Genomic DNA, 19,904 nt, shown 5'->3' with positions numbered 1-19,904 from the left:
GAATGGTAAAAGTCATGCTAATAAAGAAAATTATTTTATTTTATTTCCTTAGAAAGACATTAGTAGGAAAAAGAAAAAATCAGCAGGACAAGTGAAGAGAAGTTCCACAGAAGAGAGGAAAACACCTATATTTTGCTACATTAATGGCATATTTTTTCCTGCTCTCTGAACAAGGGATCATGCATTTTCCTTTTGCTTTGAGGCTAATGAATTGTGTAGCTGGTCCTGATCTCAGGCTAAATGGACTTAGAGTCTGAAGAGAAAGCACGGCTTTGCTCAGTCATTCACCAATAGCATAGTATATTCTGGCTTTACGATTTCCATGAGAAGCCATTGGAAGATGAAACCATTTCATGAGCTCTCATTTTTAAATTCAGGAGCCATAATTCCAGAGACGGTAAACCAGTGAAGGACAGGCAATTGCTTTTGAAAAAGAGGTGGGGTGATGTGTGAACACCCTCCACTCTATCTCACCTCAGAAAAATCCCTGCATGGGGGAAGGCAGGCAGGGCCAAAAGGAAAAATGTTGTCTGCTCTCTTTTTCTCCATCTCTTATCACTCATTGGTCAAAGCCGACACTTCAGCATGTTAACTTCCTCTAGCTATCTAATACACTAAAAACTCCAAAGGGATATCTATATAATGCTTAAGAACAACCTCTAGAATGACCTCTAGACTCTATTTGAAATCTCTCAGCCATTGAAACTTTATTTTTTTTCATTTCTCTTTTCCCTTTTAGTCAAGAAGGCTTTCTCAATCTCATGATGCCAGGTCCAGGCTCACTCCTGGGAGTTATGTTTCATGTTTCCAGGGAGATTTACATCTCTGGGAGTCATGTACCATGTAGGGGGGTGGGCAGTGAGTTTACCTGCTGCCCTTAGTTTACTGATAAAAAATATTCAGGGATATATACCTGCATTGCTTGCAGTACTATAATGAGTGCATCTTTCACATAATTTACACTCAACGACTTAAGTCTGGATAAAAGCAAATAGAACAGGAAATAATTTTGGTGTGTAATAGCTGCAGCTGTTTAAAACATAGTTCAATTAAAATCTTCCATTCCTTGAATTCCAGCTGAAAGCAATCATGTTTTTTTTTAAAACACATGGCCCAATTTATCACTAGTCTGTTTAAAGGTGAATTTAGGATGCTCCTTCAATTCATAAAATTAATACCATTTCTTCACACCTACAATATCTAAGTTCCCTCAACCTTCTCAACTTCCATTTAATAATGAATTACATATTCTTCTCCAAATAGAATCCTTTAAGGATAGTAGATAGACTGCTTAAATTGCAGCACTGTTAAATTTGTGATTTCATGTAGTATTTTTTTCATAGCCTCTGCAGTCCAATTTAATTTTTTATTAAAAGGAATGCTATCACATCTGCCCTTAGCCTTATATCTGTTGTTAGATAAGAGTTGATAATGATGGTGATGATAATGATTACTGTTTTAAATTTTCAGTTTCTCTACCAGTACTTTTTTTTGGATCTAGGGAGAAACCTAGATCCAAAATACCTAAATTTCTAAATACCTAAATTTAGAAATACCTAAATTTCTAAATTCAGGTGAATAACCATTATATTCCATCGATTCTCTTTCATCAAGTGAATGCTTTTTCCATCTAGATATCCAAATGAACTCACAATTTTAATATCACTGCGTCTAGTTTGTTTTTAATATATCTTTGTACAATTTATTTAAAAATTTTGTTTATATAGATTATTCTGTAATACCCAAAGCTATTTGCTGCCTCTGGGCTGCTAGAGGAAGGACATTTAAAGTCATATGCATTTGTTTTGATCTGAACATTATGGAACAGTAGCAAAGTGAACTGAGTAAAATGATACTTGTGTCTCTTCAGATCTCCTTTTCCCAGGTGATAACCTGCTATTGTCAGGAAGATGTTAACATATTTTCTCTAAGATTATCACTCTAGAACAAAAGTTTTCATTGGGATCCTATTTGCTCTAAGGACAACTTCAAAATTCTGACACTCAAGCGCCCCGGGAAGCCTTTATGACGCCCACTTCCACTTTGCTCCAATGTAAATTTTCTGTTCCAACAGAAGTGACCTAGTCTTTTCTCTCACTCTTCACAACTTTGTATAAGCTAACCCCCCTGCTTGATGTTCATTTCTTTGAAATGTGTCAATCCTGCCCACCCTTCTGAAGCCGCCTCTGAGCGTGACTGTCAGATGATCACACTTTCCAGGGTGCGAGAGGGTACTCCCAGGACACCCGTGTAAACCAGAACCCCCTGGCTTTGTCTGGTTGAAAACTATTCAGTATATCAGATTGTATTATCATTTAAGGAAAACATGTCGGTTGGGAGCTGTTTTGTAGCTATCTACCCCCAAACACCCCAGGCATTTCAGAAGCGCTATCTATAGCAGAAGCTCTTGGTGTCGCATCCCTGTGTGTTTGCTCGGACTTTCCATTCCAGGACGCTGACAGAGCCTTTCTGAAGTGGCTACCACTTTGCAGCTTAGGGTTTCCTCTTAGCTCACTTGGGGGGAGGGACTGGGGTGTGGAAGCCTCTGGACCAGCTCTCCCCTGGGAAATGATAGGTGGGAGTTGCCGAATAAATATGCCAGTATTCTTGTGTCATAACAGGATAACTCTGAGATATGTTCTATATTGTCCCCCCAAGTCCGCAGTGGAACTGACCAGGTGCCCAGAGAATAATCTAATAAATAATGCCCTTTAATTTGCTTCTTTCCTTTCTTGTCTCTATTTGCCACTTCCCTAGTGGGGGCTTCCCGTTTCCCCTCTCCCTACCCCCATATGCTACTGGCACTCAAATGTTTGTACTAGGGTCTGCTTCTGGGAAAATCCAACCTAAAATAGTCCCTAAGCTTACATTAAATGTTGCCATCACAAAGAAATACACATTTCTAGTAACCTCAATGTTCTGTGTTTCTTACTTAGTGTGACTCATCAATTCAGTACGTGAATGATTCTCTGGTTCTATGATCTCTTCTGGAACGAGAAGGACATAAGGTTCGCTGTCAGAAGACCCGGGTTTTATGTCCATCATTACCACTCATTAGGGCCATGATCTTGAACACATCACGCCCTCTTTCTTCAGTATAACTTTCACTGGATAAACAGGGGGAAAAGTTCAATAATTGCTTTCTAGGGTGGCTGTAAAGTAAAAATGAATATGAAGTCACTCTCAAAATAGAACATGTAAACTATTATTAGTAACATGCAAAAGAAAGAAGGAACAAGCCAGTGATTAAAGCAAGAATTCTTTCACACTTCTGTTTTACTTGTTCCTATTAAATCACTGGAGATCTATTTCTTTGGTAGGAAAGCCCTTTTATAAAATATTTGCTTTGGATATCTTTGATTTTATCTTCAACAATAAAGCTCCTTTTCATATGTTCCTTGGTGAAAAAAAGATATGGAAATTCAGTCCATGGGGTGAATTTCAGTTTTACCTAGCCAAACCTCAACGTCTCTAAAATATTAAGCTCTTAATTCCAGGTCTCCCAACTCACACTTGGCAGATGTAAATTTAGTAAAATAAATTTGGCTATTCCAAGTATCATAAACTTTGCATGATTCTCTCTCTGAAGTTGTAATTTCCAGGACATCAATGAGAAACTAAAGAGCATTCAGAACCAAAGGTCACTTTAATGATCCTCCTGGACAGAAATGCTAAGGAAACTGTCATGGTTAGGGACAGGTGTCAACTTGGCCAAGTTGTGGTACCTGTTCATCTGATTGGGCAAGCACTGGCCTGTCTGTTGCAAGGAGGACATTTCATAGGATTAGGTCATGATTACGTTAGCTACATCCACAGCTGATCCCATTTGTAATCAGCCAAAGGGGAGTGTCTTCTGCAATTAGTGATGCTAAATGCAATCATGGGAAGCCTTTTAAGGAGGACTCAGAGGAGACAGGTTGCATTCCTGCTTTGGCTGGTGAGCCTCTCCTGTGGAGTTCATCCCATCCATTGGAGTCATCGGCTTCGCAGCCTGCCCTGTGGATTTTGGACTCTGTGTTCCTACGGTCACGTGAGACACTTTCATAAATTTTATATTTGCAAGTGTTCCCTGTTGATTCTGTTTCTCTAAAGAACCCTAACTAATACAGAAACACTTGCATGATTTCATGTCCCTACAATGATCTTCAATGATTTTATTTCTTTCTGTCAAGTTTTGCTTCAAAGTGGAGGCAAAAGCCGCAACTGCCAAAGAAAGTAATACATCACACCAAGTTGTCGTTTATCTACAGTATCTGTTATTCAGGTTTAATGTAGCCCATATTTGATTTCAAGCCTTTTTTTTTTAATAGAAACTGAGCATTCACCCTTTCAATGACATCTACAGACTATATTTATATTCAAGAGTTTTGTTGATTCTTTTGTCTGCATTGGGCAAGCATACATTTGAATTGTTGATCTGCATTTAGCAGTTGCATCAGTGCATGGTGCCATGCTTCCTTTAACATGTTTCTAGAATGTAGATTGTCTCCACCAGATACTGTATTCAGCGCCTCTCTAAGGGCAAAACTAATTTAAATTTCTAGCAAAGTGCCTGCTTAAAGTTAAAATATGTTATGCAGTAGATTTTTCTTTTCTTCTTGGAACATACAAAATACCCACCTATCTAAGAATGGTTTAGGATAGATATTTGTTGTGGTAGAGTCAAGGTACTCCATGCTGGAAACTTCATAGTCTTTTCCTAATGCTTGATCATAATTTCTGATCTTTTCTTCCTTTAGTCTTATGAAACATTTGCTAAAGCATTAACAAGCTTTCAAGAATTTCATAGGTTTTGTTATTTGAAGGTTTGGGCCAACATGTGGAGATAAAACAGGACATATGTTGGTCTCTTACACTGGAGATGTTTGTTTTCTTAACCTAGTTAACTGACCACATTACAGTTAGCAAGAGTCACCACCAGAAAACCTGTAGCTCTCTGATGAATTGTCTCTCTTGTTTATAAATATCGCATGGCTCTGATTTGTGATTCAAAGATCCAAAATAGAATTTGAAAGATTATCTTTGAAATTAAAATGTAAATCCATTGATCTCCTAAATCACATTAGCTATAAATAATGACATCTGCTACTAAGAAATAAAAATGTCACTGGTTTAATCCTTGTTAGGTAACCAGTGTTCTCTGCCTTACTACTGAAATAATAAATTTGTCTTGCTCCCTTACCTTCTGCCAGGCATATTTGACATTACCCTGTCTAATTAGATCCTGACCAGCCTTTGTAACCCTGTTCAAGGCTCACTTCTTCCTTGAAAATATCCAGAATCCTTCTAAGTCATAGTCATTATTTGTCATTTTGCTTTTATCACTCATCTAGAAAGTAGTGATTATTCATGGATGGTGTGCATTGTTATTTAACAATTGATCTTGCACACTCTGCCTCCCCACTGGGACTCCATGGTCATAAAGTTCAGGGCTATGTAATTTATAAATTAACAAATATTTGTTTTATATTTTGTTTCACAAAATCTGATAAAGAGCTGCATTTATTACTAGCACTCCGTATTTTTGTGAAGTTATTTTGCACAGCAGAATTTTGAAACTATAAGAGAGAGTTTCTAACTACAAGTCAGAAAAGAGGTTTTTTAAATGTAGACAATTAAAAATGAAGAGTAGGAGGGTGGGAATATCATGTGCCCTCTTTTCTGTTTGATTTGATCTTCATCACTGAGTATGTAATAATAGTCATGGGTATTGCCTCTTGCCAGCCTTATATCAACTTAGTCTGAGCTTATTGAATTCTGAACCACAGACTCAATTTGCTCCTGACTTGGAGGTCATACCCTTTTAGTGGTTGACAACTTGAAACTCTTAAGTCGAAATTCTGTGGGTCATCATCAAGCACACATTACTTCTGGCAAATTTCTGATGTTTGCTCTAAATTCAGCAAAAGCTCCTATCTTTATAATATACCTGGCACCGAGTTGTATTTCATGAAGGACCCCTAAAACCTCCTCCAGGGATCTGGGATCCAGATGCTTATTGAACTAAGATCATCTGGACACCACTACTTCAATGTACTTGCTCTTTGCAAGCCTGATATGGTACAGGCTTTGCAACTTGGCTCTGTTCTTCTGGACCATGCTTGTTCTCTCTGGATGGGCTGTTCCTGGGGCTGCCCTGTCAGACACATACCATCACCAGAGCTTTTATTATTCACTCTTAGGGCTAAACAAAAAAGATAGGATGGGTATGTTCTGCCAAGGGTTCCAGTTTTCCCATCTTATTTGGTTCCTTTTGCAGGCAAACGCATAATGTTCTGCAAGTACGATTACTTAATGTGCAAAATCAGACACTTCCACTTCTTGCTTTCCTGTGTTCTTGCTTTCTTATCTTTCTCATAAGAAGATTTTTATACTCAGTCTTCATACATGGTGTAAAGAGTAATAAGTGTGTTGTAAAACAGGATTTATTATTCCATTATTCTCATTCCTGAATCTATGATTTCATACCTATTTGGTATTGTAAGACAATATCCCTCTCTTGTACATGTTCATCCCTATTTCATGGGATATCTGTGGAGATTAAATAAGATCAATTATATGAAAATGTTTAGTACAGGATCTTCCATACAATAAGCCCTCAAATATCAGCTTTATTCCTTAAAAATATATACATATACAATTTATATGATCTACATATGGATTTTTAAGGGTAACATTATAGTTTTGTTTCTTTTTTATTTTCATTTAAACTTGGTTTTATCTTTTTATGTTTCATAGCTTTTTTGAAATGTAAGTGATTTTCTATAAACTGCACACATTTAAAGTGTGAAATCATGATCACAGTGAAGATATTGAGCATATGTGTCCCCTCAAAACGTTCTTTGGGCCCCTTTGTTATACTTCCCACCTACTTTTCTTTGTCCCTTTGCTTACCTATATTCAGGTGACCACTAATATTCGTTCTGTCACTATAGAATAGTTTGTACATTTTATAACTTTATTGAAGTGAAATCATACAGCATGTACTATTTTTTTGTCTAACTTCTTTTACTCAGTATAATTGTTTTGAAATTCACCACTTTGGTTACATGTACCCATAATATATTTCTCTTTACTTCTAAGTATTATCTTATTTTATGGACTTATAATTTATTTATGTGCTAACATGTAGAGGGATGTTTGGTTTGCTTACAGATTTGGCTAGTACAAATAAAGGTATTATGAATGCTTGTAGATCTAAATGAATGTGTTACAATGATAAAAATTCTAAAAGAAAACATTGGGGCCAATTAGTGGCATTTGGTTGGCAAATATATCTTAATTCTTAAACAACAAACAAGAACTCTAACAGAAAAAAAATCAATGAAGACCTAAGTAAATGGAAGGATACTTCATGTTCATGGATTGGAAGACTTACTATCATTAAGATTTCAATCCTATCAAAGCAATATAGAGATTCAATGCAATCCAAATAAACATTACAAAGGCTTTCTTTGCATAAATGGAAAAGCCAATCATAAAATTTAAATGGAATAGTAAAGGGTCCCAAAGCCAAAGCCATTTTGAACAAAAAAGAACGACATTGGAGGACTCAGACTTCCCAGTCTTAAAATTTATTACCAAGCCATGGTAATCAAAACAATGTAGGATTGGATGGGCCATGGTGGCTCAGTGGCAGAGTTCTAACCTCCCATGCTGGAGACCCAGGTTCAATTCCCCGTGCATGCCCATGCGAAAAAAAAAAAAAAAAAAACTATGTAGGATTGTCATGAGGACAGATATATAGACCAATAGAATCAAATTGAGAGCTCAGAAATCAAACTTCACACTTATGGCCAACTGACTTTTTTACAAGAGGTCAAATACTACTCAATTAGGAAAGAATAGGCTCTTCAAGGAATGGATCTGAGAATACTGAGTCTTCATTTAAAAAATAAAAATGCCGACCCCCTCCATATTTCACACTGTGCACAAAAATCAACTCAAAAATGGATCAAAGAACAAAGGCCATTAAATTCTTATAAAAATATGGTATCATCAGTTGTAACAAATGTTCCATACAAATGCAAGGTGTTGGTGGCAGCGTGGTATATGGGAATCCTGTATTTTTGCATGATTGCTCTATAAACCCACAACTTCTCCATTGAAGAAAAAGAAAAATAAGTGAAGTGGGCTTATCAAATTACAAAAAACTTTTGCTCCTCAGAAGAACACTGCTAAGAAAATAAAAAGGAAAGCCACGGACTAGGAGAAATTATGTATAAAATATATCCAATAGAGAATTCAAATCTAACATATGTAAAGAATTCTTACAACTCAATAACAAGACAAACAGCATACTTTTAAAAAATGGGAACATATTTGAGCAAAACCTTTCTTTAAAAAGATGTACAGATGACCAATAAGCACATGAAAAAAATGTTCAACATTTTTTATCCTTATAGAAATACAAGTTAAACTAGAATAAGGTGCCATGACACACCCACTAGAGTGACTAAAATTTAAAGAGTGACTCTACCATATGTTAGGAAGGATGTGAGCAACTGAAGCTCTCTTCTGTGGCTAATGGGAATCTAAAATTGTACATCTGCTTTGAAAACAGTTTGGAAGTTTCTTAAAAATTTAAATATCAACCGAATCATTTCACCTCAGGCATTTATCAAAGAGAAATGAAAACATGTACCCAAACTCAGACTAGAAGCTTTAAATTCAAAGAAAATGAACCATATTTATTATATAGACACTACTATCTCAAATAATCATCTGGGGCTTCATTATATAGACCAGTGTCACAGATTCATTTACAATTCTGTAACTAGAGAACAATTTGTGCTCTTCTTCATTTGCATTCATATTGTCTAGAATGTGATGGAAATCAATGGCTTTTAGAGATATATGGTATAAAGGGAAGAAGAAATACAGAAACACAGGGAAAATACTGCATTAAGGAATAAATTTGAGAAAGATATACACTACTAAGCACAGCAAAAATTAAAATAAGTTAATACAAATACACTAAATTAACTCAATGTTAGTCCATTGAATAGTCCTAAAATATTCAAGATAAATTTTCTGATATTTTTCCTGAGGGAATATACAATGTAAAGTAAGAATAAGAATGGAAAATAACACCTGATTTTCAGATTCAAGTGCGTGACCTTGGGCAAGTCATTTGGGCCCTCTGGCATTTAGTTTGATGTTGACTTTATATGAGCCCTACAGTGTCTTCTATCTCTAAAATGTTTATTTTTCAAAGAACATCATAAAACCCACAATCGTAGGTATCACATTTTTAAAGGGTGAAGTGTTTTAGCCATTAGTGTTATTTCTATATCATGATATCACAACTCTCACCAAAATTAAGGAAAGTAAAAGGTGTCATTGACATGTAGAATAGCCACTTTAAAGACACACTGTTAAAAAGACAATCTTAAAATCAATACACTTTTTTTTACATGGTAGCTGTGTATGAGTTATAAAAAAAAAAACAACTGTTTATTTATATGCTTTAAGAATTGGGGTAAGGTGTTTTAAATTCAAATTAATGATGGATATTATATATAAAGTAAAATGTATCAAATCCCTTCATTTGATTTCAATCACTCATGTTCTCTTCTAAGTCATGGAATTCAAACCCAATTGATGGCTACAAAATAAGCTGTTGTAGAAATATGAAATCTTTGTCTAATAATTCGCACCATACATTTCTGGCAAATAAATAATTGATGCTTAAAAGAGAGCCTACCTCTGCACCTTTTGAGAAGAACAAAGAGCAAGTGTCTTTTTCTACATTTTATTAATGTGGAATAGATCAAGTCGCAAACATTTGAGGGAAGCCAATATTAATATTTCCTTTTCATCTTATAGTGCTTATCAAGTAGATCAAACAATTTCCACACGTCTGCAAGTTAGATGTAGATATGCCATGTCCTCTAAAGATAATTCTAACTATCTAAAGGTATGCCAACCAACCGTCTGTCCTAAATCATCTGGCTAATCACCTGGTGACATCAGTCCAAGTCAATGAAAGGAGGAGTAAAAACAAGACCTTTGATGTGTAAGAGTGAGTAGAGCAGGAATGGGGTACTGTCCCCCCCACCATGCTCTCAGCCATTCCTTAAAAGAAAAATCCTCCTAAATAATCGGAAATTTAGTCAAATAATTTAAAGCAGAGTTTAACTTTTTCATTAACAAAAATATAAGCACAGACATGAGTGTGTGTCTAACTTAAACAGAGCTCTAAAGGGCATATCTGTTTTCTAGCCCTCTCTATGCCTTCATTTTTCTTTTCCCCTCCAAGCAAACCCAATTTGCAGCAACCTTAGCATTTATACCCTAAACTACTTCTCCTGATGGAGAAACAAAAATCAAAACAACAAAAAAGACAAATGTTAATTTATCTGAATTTACGTTCTCCTGATATAAAATGAAAAAAATTACATTAAACAAATACAGGATTATTGAGAAGAATTTTCTACACCTGAAAAATATATCTGCTTCAATAATATATGAAAGTCCAACAAAGCCTTCTCTACACTTGTTCAATTTCCAAATGAGAGGGAGCTCCATTTTATTTTTTCACTTACTGCCATGGAACACTGTTTGTTAGCACTTAGTGGTTCCCATTTGGTAGCAATAATCTTTGTGGATTTGACAAGATTTAAGCAATTTCAAATTGTTTTCAGGGCTCACTTTCAATTCATGTTTTAAATTGCAGTATATGGAGCATGTAAAACACTTGTTTCAATGAGAACATGACTCTTGCACTTAATATTTACACAATATGAAATAAATCATGTCAGAATTAATAAGGTCTAATTCTATTAATGTCAGGAAAGATTAACGTAGGTTCCCACTTCTAAGCTGACTTACCCGATACTCTCTGAATTATTCCTGACAGTGTTAAAATTAGACTAAGCCTACAAATAAAATAGTTCAGCAAATGAATTGAAGTAATAAATTAGAAATGGCATAAATACAGGCATCTGTGGTACCAGAAACCAGACTTGATAGAAAATTCTTAGTGGTTTATCATTAACAATACACTTATTAGTAGGATCTCCCGATGATTTTAGTCACCTTCTAAATTGTGCTTGTTTGCTTTGTGTGTTTTTTATTAAAGGAAATTTTCACAAATGGAATGTAAAACAGCTTAGTGATAATTAAAAGAGGCTATATCAACACAAGTAAGTATAATTTAATAATATTATACTAAAAGTGGTTGTGCTTGTTAGTTTGATTAGCTTGGTCAGAGGTAGCCACAATGTATATTTTAACCTCATGGATTAGTATGGTTAGAGAAACTATGCTTGGGTAGTTTAACTTGAATTATCCTTCCTATTTCTATGCTTGTTTCCATTTGTTTCCTTGCAGAAATCAGTACTCAAGGGAATCTGTTCTACTAGAAGAAGGAAAAATAAGATGTCAGATTAATGTAAATTTTCACTAAACTTTTTCTTTATAGCTGTGAAGAGCTTTGCTCTCATACATAAAAAAGATATTTTAAAATATGGTTAGCATACCAACTGGTAATAAGTGATATTAAGCCTGTATTTCATTAAGAAAAGTATATATCAATTGAGAACACTGGAAAAAAGAGAAGAAGTAAAGTTATCTGAAATAATGTACGACAATATATGAACTTATAACACTATATTCTAAATAAGCAAAGTATTTGATGAAGGATAATATGGATATACACTGTTTAAAGCTTAGTGTATGTGGTTTTTACTTAAATTCCTTGAAGGATTTTTTTTTTTTTCAGCTTGGGTAGGCTCCAGGAATCGAACCCGGGTCTCCAGCATGACAGGCAAGAATTCTGCCACTGAGCCACCATAACACAGCACTCCCTAAAGTATTTTGTATTAAATTTATTATAATTCAAAGAATGAAATTTAGTCAACTCAAAGAAGGAAATTGTACTTTGATATTGAAATACAAATATAATGTTTATAATTTCCCCTAAAATCATTTTTTGGAGACAATGGGTAAATAATAGCTTCAAAAATTTAGCTGAAAAGAATAAAATGGAAAATATATAGATTACAATTGTAATGTATATGGTAAAGTTGCTTGTAGTTTATTGTAAACTCATGATATATCTAGGGTCGCAACTAATCAGCTGCCAAAACAATATGACTTCTGCATCATTGGAAACATTCAAGAAATAAAAAACATATAAGAGGGGCACAAGCTTGACTTTACTTCAGACATATACTAGACTATATTTAAAACTTTCCTAGTAATCTATGGAACCCATTTTTCTAGGTTTTTATTAGAACTCTGTGTTTTCCTTAGGTCTATATGTTCTTTTCACCTTGCAAACTACAAAAAATAGAGACATATGTGAGTCTCTTTACAAATTATCTATCCTTATAAGCCTTGGAGTAGGTTTCAGAACAAGTGTATTTCACCTTGATGTATTTTCTAAGTCTGACCTTTGGTACTATTAGTTTAAAATTTCTTAACATACTTCAGGAATTTTCTAAGTGTAGGTTTGGGAATCTTAGTCCAACAATCTACATTGTGTCCTAGCCAAAATTCAAACATTTCAACTTATGTCTGAGAAAAAAAGGGCAGTTTCACCAGAGGTTAATTTTCAATTTTCTGAGATGTTTCTTAGAAGGGAGCTCATTGTAACCCTAACCTTAACCAAGAGATGATGTATTAGAATCAGTGTTACAAATTCTGTGACTTACATTGTCCTTTCACCCCCAAATCATGGACTCTGTTCTGAGTATTAAGTGAAAGGGTCACTGCAAAAGGCACCACAGCAGTAGAATAGGAAACACTTGTTTCCTTTGTCTAAAAGGACATAACTATACCTTGAGTGCAGAAGAAATATCACTGAAGGATTCAAATAACAATAGTGGGAGAATTTGCAGGTAATGAGTTAATAGGATAGATTAGTTGTTTCTTTAAGTCTATTCCTACCCTACGCTGGCTCCTCAAAATGTCTGACATATTCATACTAATACATTGTTATCTATCAAATAAATGTAATATCAAATGTAGATGCTCAGACATATACAATTGTTTTGCTGTAAGAGCGCCACCAGAGGGTGGCTTGTATAGGAAACAATTAACTTTACCCAAAGAGGGGTTTGGCCATTGTTGTTGCTTCCTGAGTGATAACTTCTAAATCTCTGGAATATCCTACCTGGTAAGGGTATCTTTGTTTATATGCAAGCCTTGGGCCTCACTGGATAATCTTAGGATGTGCTTTATGTAGTGTCTTTGGGCTTTATGGTGATATCAGTTTGACCTCTGGAGGGGTTGAAGACCAAAGGCCGGCCATGCAGGTGGATAGCTATGTCTAAATGACCAAGCCCCAATAAAAACTCATCAAACTGGGGTGATATTGTCTGGTGTAACCCAGTGTTTGTGAACCCAATATGGCAGAGTTGATGATATTTCTCTGGTGCACTTAGCCTAATCATAGGCTATCCTCCTTAAAACAGGGGTAGGGTTGTTTCCTCATCATGTGTGTTATATGATGAAAAAGAAGGCAAGCAACCACATTATCTTAGCTACACACATACTTTATCCAGATTCAGGGTTCAAGTATGCTGTTCTAGTTTGCTAGCTGCCAGAATACAATATACCAGAAACAGGAAGGCTTTCAAAAGGGGGAATTTATTAAATTTCAAGTTTATCTAAGCTCTGAAAGTGTTCCAATTAAAGTAAGTCTATTAAAATGTCCAAATTAAGGCACCAACAAGAGGTGATCTTTATGAAGAAAGGCTGATAAAGTTCAGGGTTCCTCTCTCAACTGGAAAGGCACATGGTGAACGTGGCAATGTCTGCTAGCTCTCTCTCCAGGCTTCTTGTTTCATGAAGCCCCCCTGGGGGTGTATACCTTCTTCATCTCCAAAGGTCTATAGCTGCATGGGTTTTCCTGGTTCTTATGGCTTTCTAAAGGGACTTTCTCCAAAATATTTTCTCTTTGAAAGCATTCCAGCAAAATACTCAAGACACACCTGGAATGGGTGGAGTTACAACTCCATCTAATTAAATATTATTACACACAATTGGGTGAGTCACATCTTTTTGGAGATAATTTAATCATGTTTTAGAACTATAGCACTGAATAGGGATTAAAAGAAAGGGTTGCTTCCAGGATTGGGATCAGGATTAAAACATGGCTTTTTAGGGTAATCCTTTCAAACCAGTACACACGTCAAAACAGAAATATCCACCTCTTTCTGAAAAACAAGGTATATTAGAAGCACAGGAATCCATAAAGTTTTTGGATTCTAATGACAGAATCCTACTTTTGTTTCAATATAGCTCAAAGTCCTTGAGGAATGACTGACACATATTAGCTATTTTAAAAATCACTGTTTTTCCATATTGTTTTCCTACATTTTATAGATATTTTTGTGTAAGATACCATCCATTAAAAAATATCTGTAGTTCTTAGTTTTATGGTTCACCATGAGAGACCCATCCAGACCCATCTAGATTTTTTGAGGGAGGTGACAATGAACAGGTGAGAGTAAGAGCCAAGCACATACCATTCTGCTTGCACTGGTGACTAAAGGAGAAACTTCCCCTTGACTAGTATTTTAGAAGCAGTGCAGAGAGTAGGAATTACTCTGTTTGCCCTAGTTGTCATCTGCCAGAGAGTTTACAATGTAAAATATGCCTAATTGGCAATTTTTCACCTGGCTACCAGCCAGTCCTGATGGTTGCTGTCATTTTGTCTATTTTTTTCTTCATATAACATAGAGCTCCACAAATTAATTTATTTCTTGTCACAGAAATTCCATTGCTAAACTATATCCCTAGAATTTTTAATTATGTTTCTATATTTCCTTACCTTAGCTATTGCTTTTCAATCTTGCCTTTTATACAAACAAATGTCTGTGTAAATTTTAAAAGTTGAACAGACTAAAAATTAAAAATATATATATTTAAATAAATTTTCCTTTAAAAGTTAAATTGCAATGTTTGGGACACACAACATATACCAGTTTGAAGCAGGTGAAACAATGGAGTTCCTACACAGAACTGTAAGTCCCCCAAGCCACAAAGCCAGTGCCCCTCCCTCACAGGCATAGCAGGCTGGTTCCCTGAAAGGAAGGGAAACAGACTTTATGAGCAGCAGGGCTTAGTGCAACCAAGTTCCAATAGTAGAATTAATTAAAAATTCTGACTATTGAAAACAGGCCCCCCAGCACAGATAAACCTGAAACAAGCACTAAAGGAACTAGAAGTTGTTGCCCTGGGAGAGAGGGGACAGGGCTGATGGAAATTAAAAAAAAAAAAAAAAGGCTTATTGAGAATACTGGGAAAGGACTGGACCCCAAGAAAAGGTGTTAAATAGAGTATGGAGATACATATAGCCATGCACCAACTCAAGATCTTCATTGAAAAATTTGAGGAATGGGGGTCTGGCTCTGAAAAGGTTTTGTTTTTGTTTTTGTTTTTGTTTACTCCTTAAACAGCTCATTAGCTAGAACTGGAAGCAAAGGCTCTAGCACTGCCAGGCAGGGGAAGAGTTAAGCTTGTCGGGTAAAAGAGGTTAATTACCTAAAGGGAATATCTCTCCAAGAAAAGGGTACAGAGCCCAATCTAAATGGAATACCTCCTTCAAGGAATCCATGCCCCAGGCACTGGAAAACAGAAGCAATCAAAGCTATTCTATTACCTCATCTCTGTCTCAGCCATGCCTCTGGCAGAAAGGGTGTGCTGAAATTAAAGGTACTGCATCACTTTAAGCTAGTGGGAAGCTGCAGGCAGACAAGCATCACATGCTGGGCAGAATAGGAAAAGCATGTTGTCTAGAGGCTTCATAGGAAAGTCTCACAAACTGCTGGGTCTCACTCTCAGGGAAAACTGATGTTGGTTACTCTTTCTTCCTAAGATGTGGGCCTGTCTGGTCTGGGAAAATCTAACTGGGGTCTATAATATTTGAGGAAACCTTCCCCATAAAACAAAGCTCTGTATAGGCAAGGCAAGAAATAGGAAAACAAGAACTGAAAAATTAAGCTCAAACAGAACTTATATTAGAGGTCTAGAATAAGTTGGAATGTCAAACAACAGATAGAGAACAAAGCCGTCCAGCATGAAAATTCTAGGTAAAAGAGTGAAAACAACTTCCAGGATAAATTAATTAAAGAAATAAAATGCCTACACACCAGCAAAAAGTAACAAGTCATAGTAGGAAAATCAACAATATGGCCCAATCAAAGGAAAACCAACCAACACTTCAAAGGAGGTACAAGAGTTGAAACAACTAATTCAGGATGTTCAAACAGACATGCAAAATTCATCAAAAATCAAATCAGTGGTAGAGGGAGGATATAAAGAAGACATTGGGTGAACAAAAAGAAGAACTTGAAATTAAAAAAAAAAAAATCACAGAACTTATGGGAATAAAGGTGCAATAGAAGAGATTTAAAAAAAAATGGAAACCTACAATAATAGATTTGAAGAACCAGAGTAAGGATTATTGAACTAGAGGACTGAACATCTGAAATTCAACACACAAAAGAAAATATATGGAAAAATATGAGCATTGTATCAGGGAATTGAATGACAACATGCACACAAATGCATGTTGTGAATATCCCAGAAGGTGAAGAGAAGGGAAAAGAAGGAGAAAGACCAATGGAGGAAATAATCACTGAAAATTTCCCATCTCTTATGAAAGACATGACATTACAGATCTAAGAACTGCAGTGTATCCTAAACAGAATGGATCAAAATAGACATACTCCAAGACACTTACTAATCAGATTGTCAAATGTCAGAGACAAAGAGAATTTTGAAAACTGCAAGGGAAAAGTAATCCATCACCTACAAGGGAGGCCCAATAAGACTATTTGTGGATTTCTCAGCAGAAACCATGGAGGCAAGAAGGCAATGGTATGATATATTTAAGATTCTAAAAGAAAAAAACTGTCAAACAGGAATTGTATGCCCAGCAAAATAGTCCTTCAAAAATAAGGTAGAAGTGTGCATGGGTGGTTCAGTGATAGAATGCTTGCCTTCCATGTAGGAGACCCGGGTTTGATTGCCAGATCATGCACCTTCACCCCCCCAAAAAAATCAGGGGGGGGGCGGGAGATTAAAATATTTTCAGACAATCACTGAAAGAATTTATAACTAAGAGACTGGCTCTGCAAGAATTACTAAAGGGAGCACTACAGGCAGATAGGAAAAGACAGGAGAGAGAGGTCTGAAGTGAGTGTAGAAATGAGGACTATCAGTAATGGCAAAAAGAGAAAAAATAAATAAGCATGACATATAAAATCCAAAAGACAAAGTGATAAAAGAAAGTACTGCCTATACAGTAATAACATTAAATGTTAATGGATTAGACTCCTCAATCAAGAGACATAGGCTGGCAGAATGGATTGAAAAACAGGATACATTTATGTGTTGTCTACAGGAGACTCATTTTAGACCTAAGAATAAAAATAGTTTTACAGTGAAAATTTGGGAAAATATATTTTATGCAAACAATAATCAGAAAAGAGCATGGGTACTTATATTAACATCTGACAAATTAGCCTTCAAATGTAAAACAATTAAAAAAAGACAGAGAAAGACACTATGTTTTAATAAGAGGAACAATTCAACAAAAAGACATAATCATAATTATTTATGCACTGAGCCACAGTGCTCCAAAATACATGAGTAAAACAGTAACAACGTTGAATTGAGAAGTAAACACCTCTACCATAATAATTAGAGACCTCAACTCCCCACTCTCATCAATGGATAGAACATCTAGCCAGAGAATCAGTAAGGGAACAGAGATTTTGAATAATACGATAAATGAATTAGACAAAACAAACATTTACAGAACATTATACCCCACAATAGCAGGGTACACACTTTTCTCAAGTGCTCATGGATCATTCTCAAGGATAGACCATATGCTGGGTCACAAAGCAAATTTCAATAAATAAAAAAATAAATTTGAAATCACGCAAAACATTTTCTCAAATCATATGCATTAAAATTGGAAATCAATAACAGGCAGGGGGCCAGAAAATTCACAAATATATGGAGGCTAAACAACACACTCTTAAACCACCAGTGGGTCAAGGAAGAAATTACAAGAGAAATCAGTAAATATCTCAAGGCAAATGAAAATGAAAGCATAACATATCAAAATTTAGGGAATACAAATAAATTAAATCAGAAATGGAAGAGGAGACATAACCACCGACCCCATAGAAATAAAGGAGGTAATGAGAGGATACTATGAGCAACTATATAGTAATAAACTAGAAAACATAGATGAAATGGAGAACTTCTTACAAAGCCACCAACAGGGTCTCGAGAAGAAATAGATAATCTCAACAAAATATATCACAAGTAAAGAGACTGAATCTGTCATCAAAAGGCTCCAAAAAAGAAAAGTCCAGGACCAAATGGCTTCACATCTGAATTCTACTGAGCATTCGAGAAAGAATTAGTACCAATCCTACTCAAACTCTTAAAACAATTTGAAGAGGAGGGAAAGCTATCTAACTCATTCTATGAAGCCACCATCACCTTAATACCAAAACCAAAGATGATGCTACAGAAAAAGAAAATTACAAAGCAATCTCTTTAATGAATATGAATGCAAAAATCCTCAGCAAAATACTTGAAAATCAAATCCAGCAGCACATAAAAGAACAATACACCATAACCAAGTGGGATTTATTACAGGTATGCAAGGCAGTTTCCATATAAGAAAATCAATTAATATAATGCACCATACCAACAAATCAGAGTAGAAAAACCTCATTATCATCTCGATTAATGTAAAAAAGGCATTTGACAAAATTCAAAGTCCTTTCTTGTTGAAACAACTTCAAAGGATAAGAATAGAAGAGAACTTGCTCAACATGATAAAGGGAATATATGAAAAGCCCAAAACTAACATCATCCTCAATGTGGAAAGACTGATAGCTTTTCCTCTAAGATCAGGGAAAAGAAAAAGATGCCCACTGACACCACTGTTATTCAGCATTGTGCTGGAAGTTCTAGCCAGAGTGATTAGACAAGCAAAAGAAGTAAAAAGCATCCTAATTAGAAAGGAAGGAGTAAAACTCTTACAGTTTGCAGATGACATACTACATGTCAAAAATCCTGAAAAATTTATAGCAAAACTACTAGAGCTAATAAATGAGTACAGCAAAGTGGCAGAGTATAAGATCAATTCCCCCAAATTAGTAGTGTTTTTATACACTAGTGATGAGCAATCTGAGGAGGAAATAATGAAAAAAAAAATACATTTACAATAGCAACCAAAATAATCAAATATTTAGGAATAAATTTAACTAAGGAAAAAAAGACCTACATACAGAAAATTACAAGAAATTGCTAAAAGAAATCATGGAAGACCTTGTAAATGGAAGACATACTATGCTCATGGATTAGAGGATGAAACATAGTTAAGTTGTCAATTCTACCCAAACTGATTCATAGATTCAATTAAAATCCTAACAGCTTACTTTATAGAAATAGAAAAAACAATAAACATTTATTTGGAAGGGCAGGGTATACTGAATAGCTAACAATATTTTGAGAAAGAAAAATGAAGTGGGCCATCTTACATTATCTAATTTTACAGCAAATTTTGAAGCTACAGTAGTCAAAACAGCATGGTACTGTAATAAACATAGATATACTGACCAATGGAATAAAATCGAATGTTCAGAAATAAGCCAATTTGTCATCTATGGACAATTGATCTTTGATAAGGCAGTCAGAACAACTCACCTGGGACAGAGCAGCCTCTTCAACAAATGGTGTTTGGAGAACTGGATATCCATATGCAAAAGAATGAAAGAGGATCCATATCTCACACCTCATACAAAAATTAACTCAAAATGGATCTAACACTTAGACATTAGAGATAAGACCATAAAACTTTTAGAAGAAACTGTGGGGAAGAAGCCCATAAATCTTATAATAGGAGGTAGTTTCCTAGATCT

Source organism: Tamandua tetradactyla, chromosome 1 (genome assembly GCF_023851605.1).
Source record: "Tamandua tetradactyla isolate mTamTet1 chromosome 1, mTamTet1.pri, whole genome shotgun sequence".
In the NCBI taxonomy this organism is placed as follows: domain Eukaryota; kingdom Metazoa; phylum Chordata; class Mammalia; order Pilosa; family Myrmecophagidae; genus Tamandua; species Tamandua tetradactyla.
Note: the sequence above shows the minus strand (reverse complement) of the source record.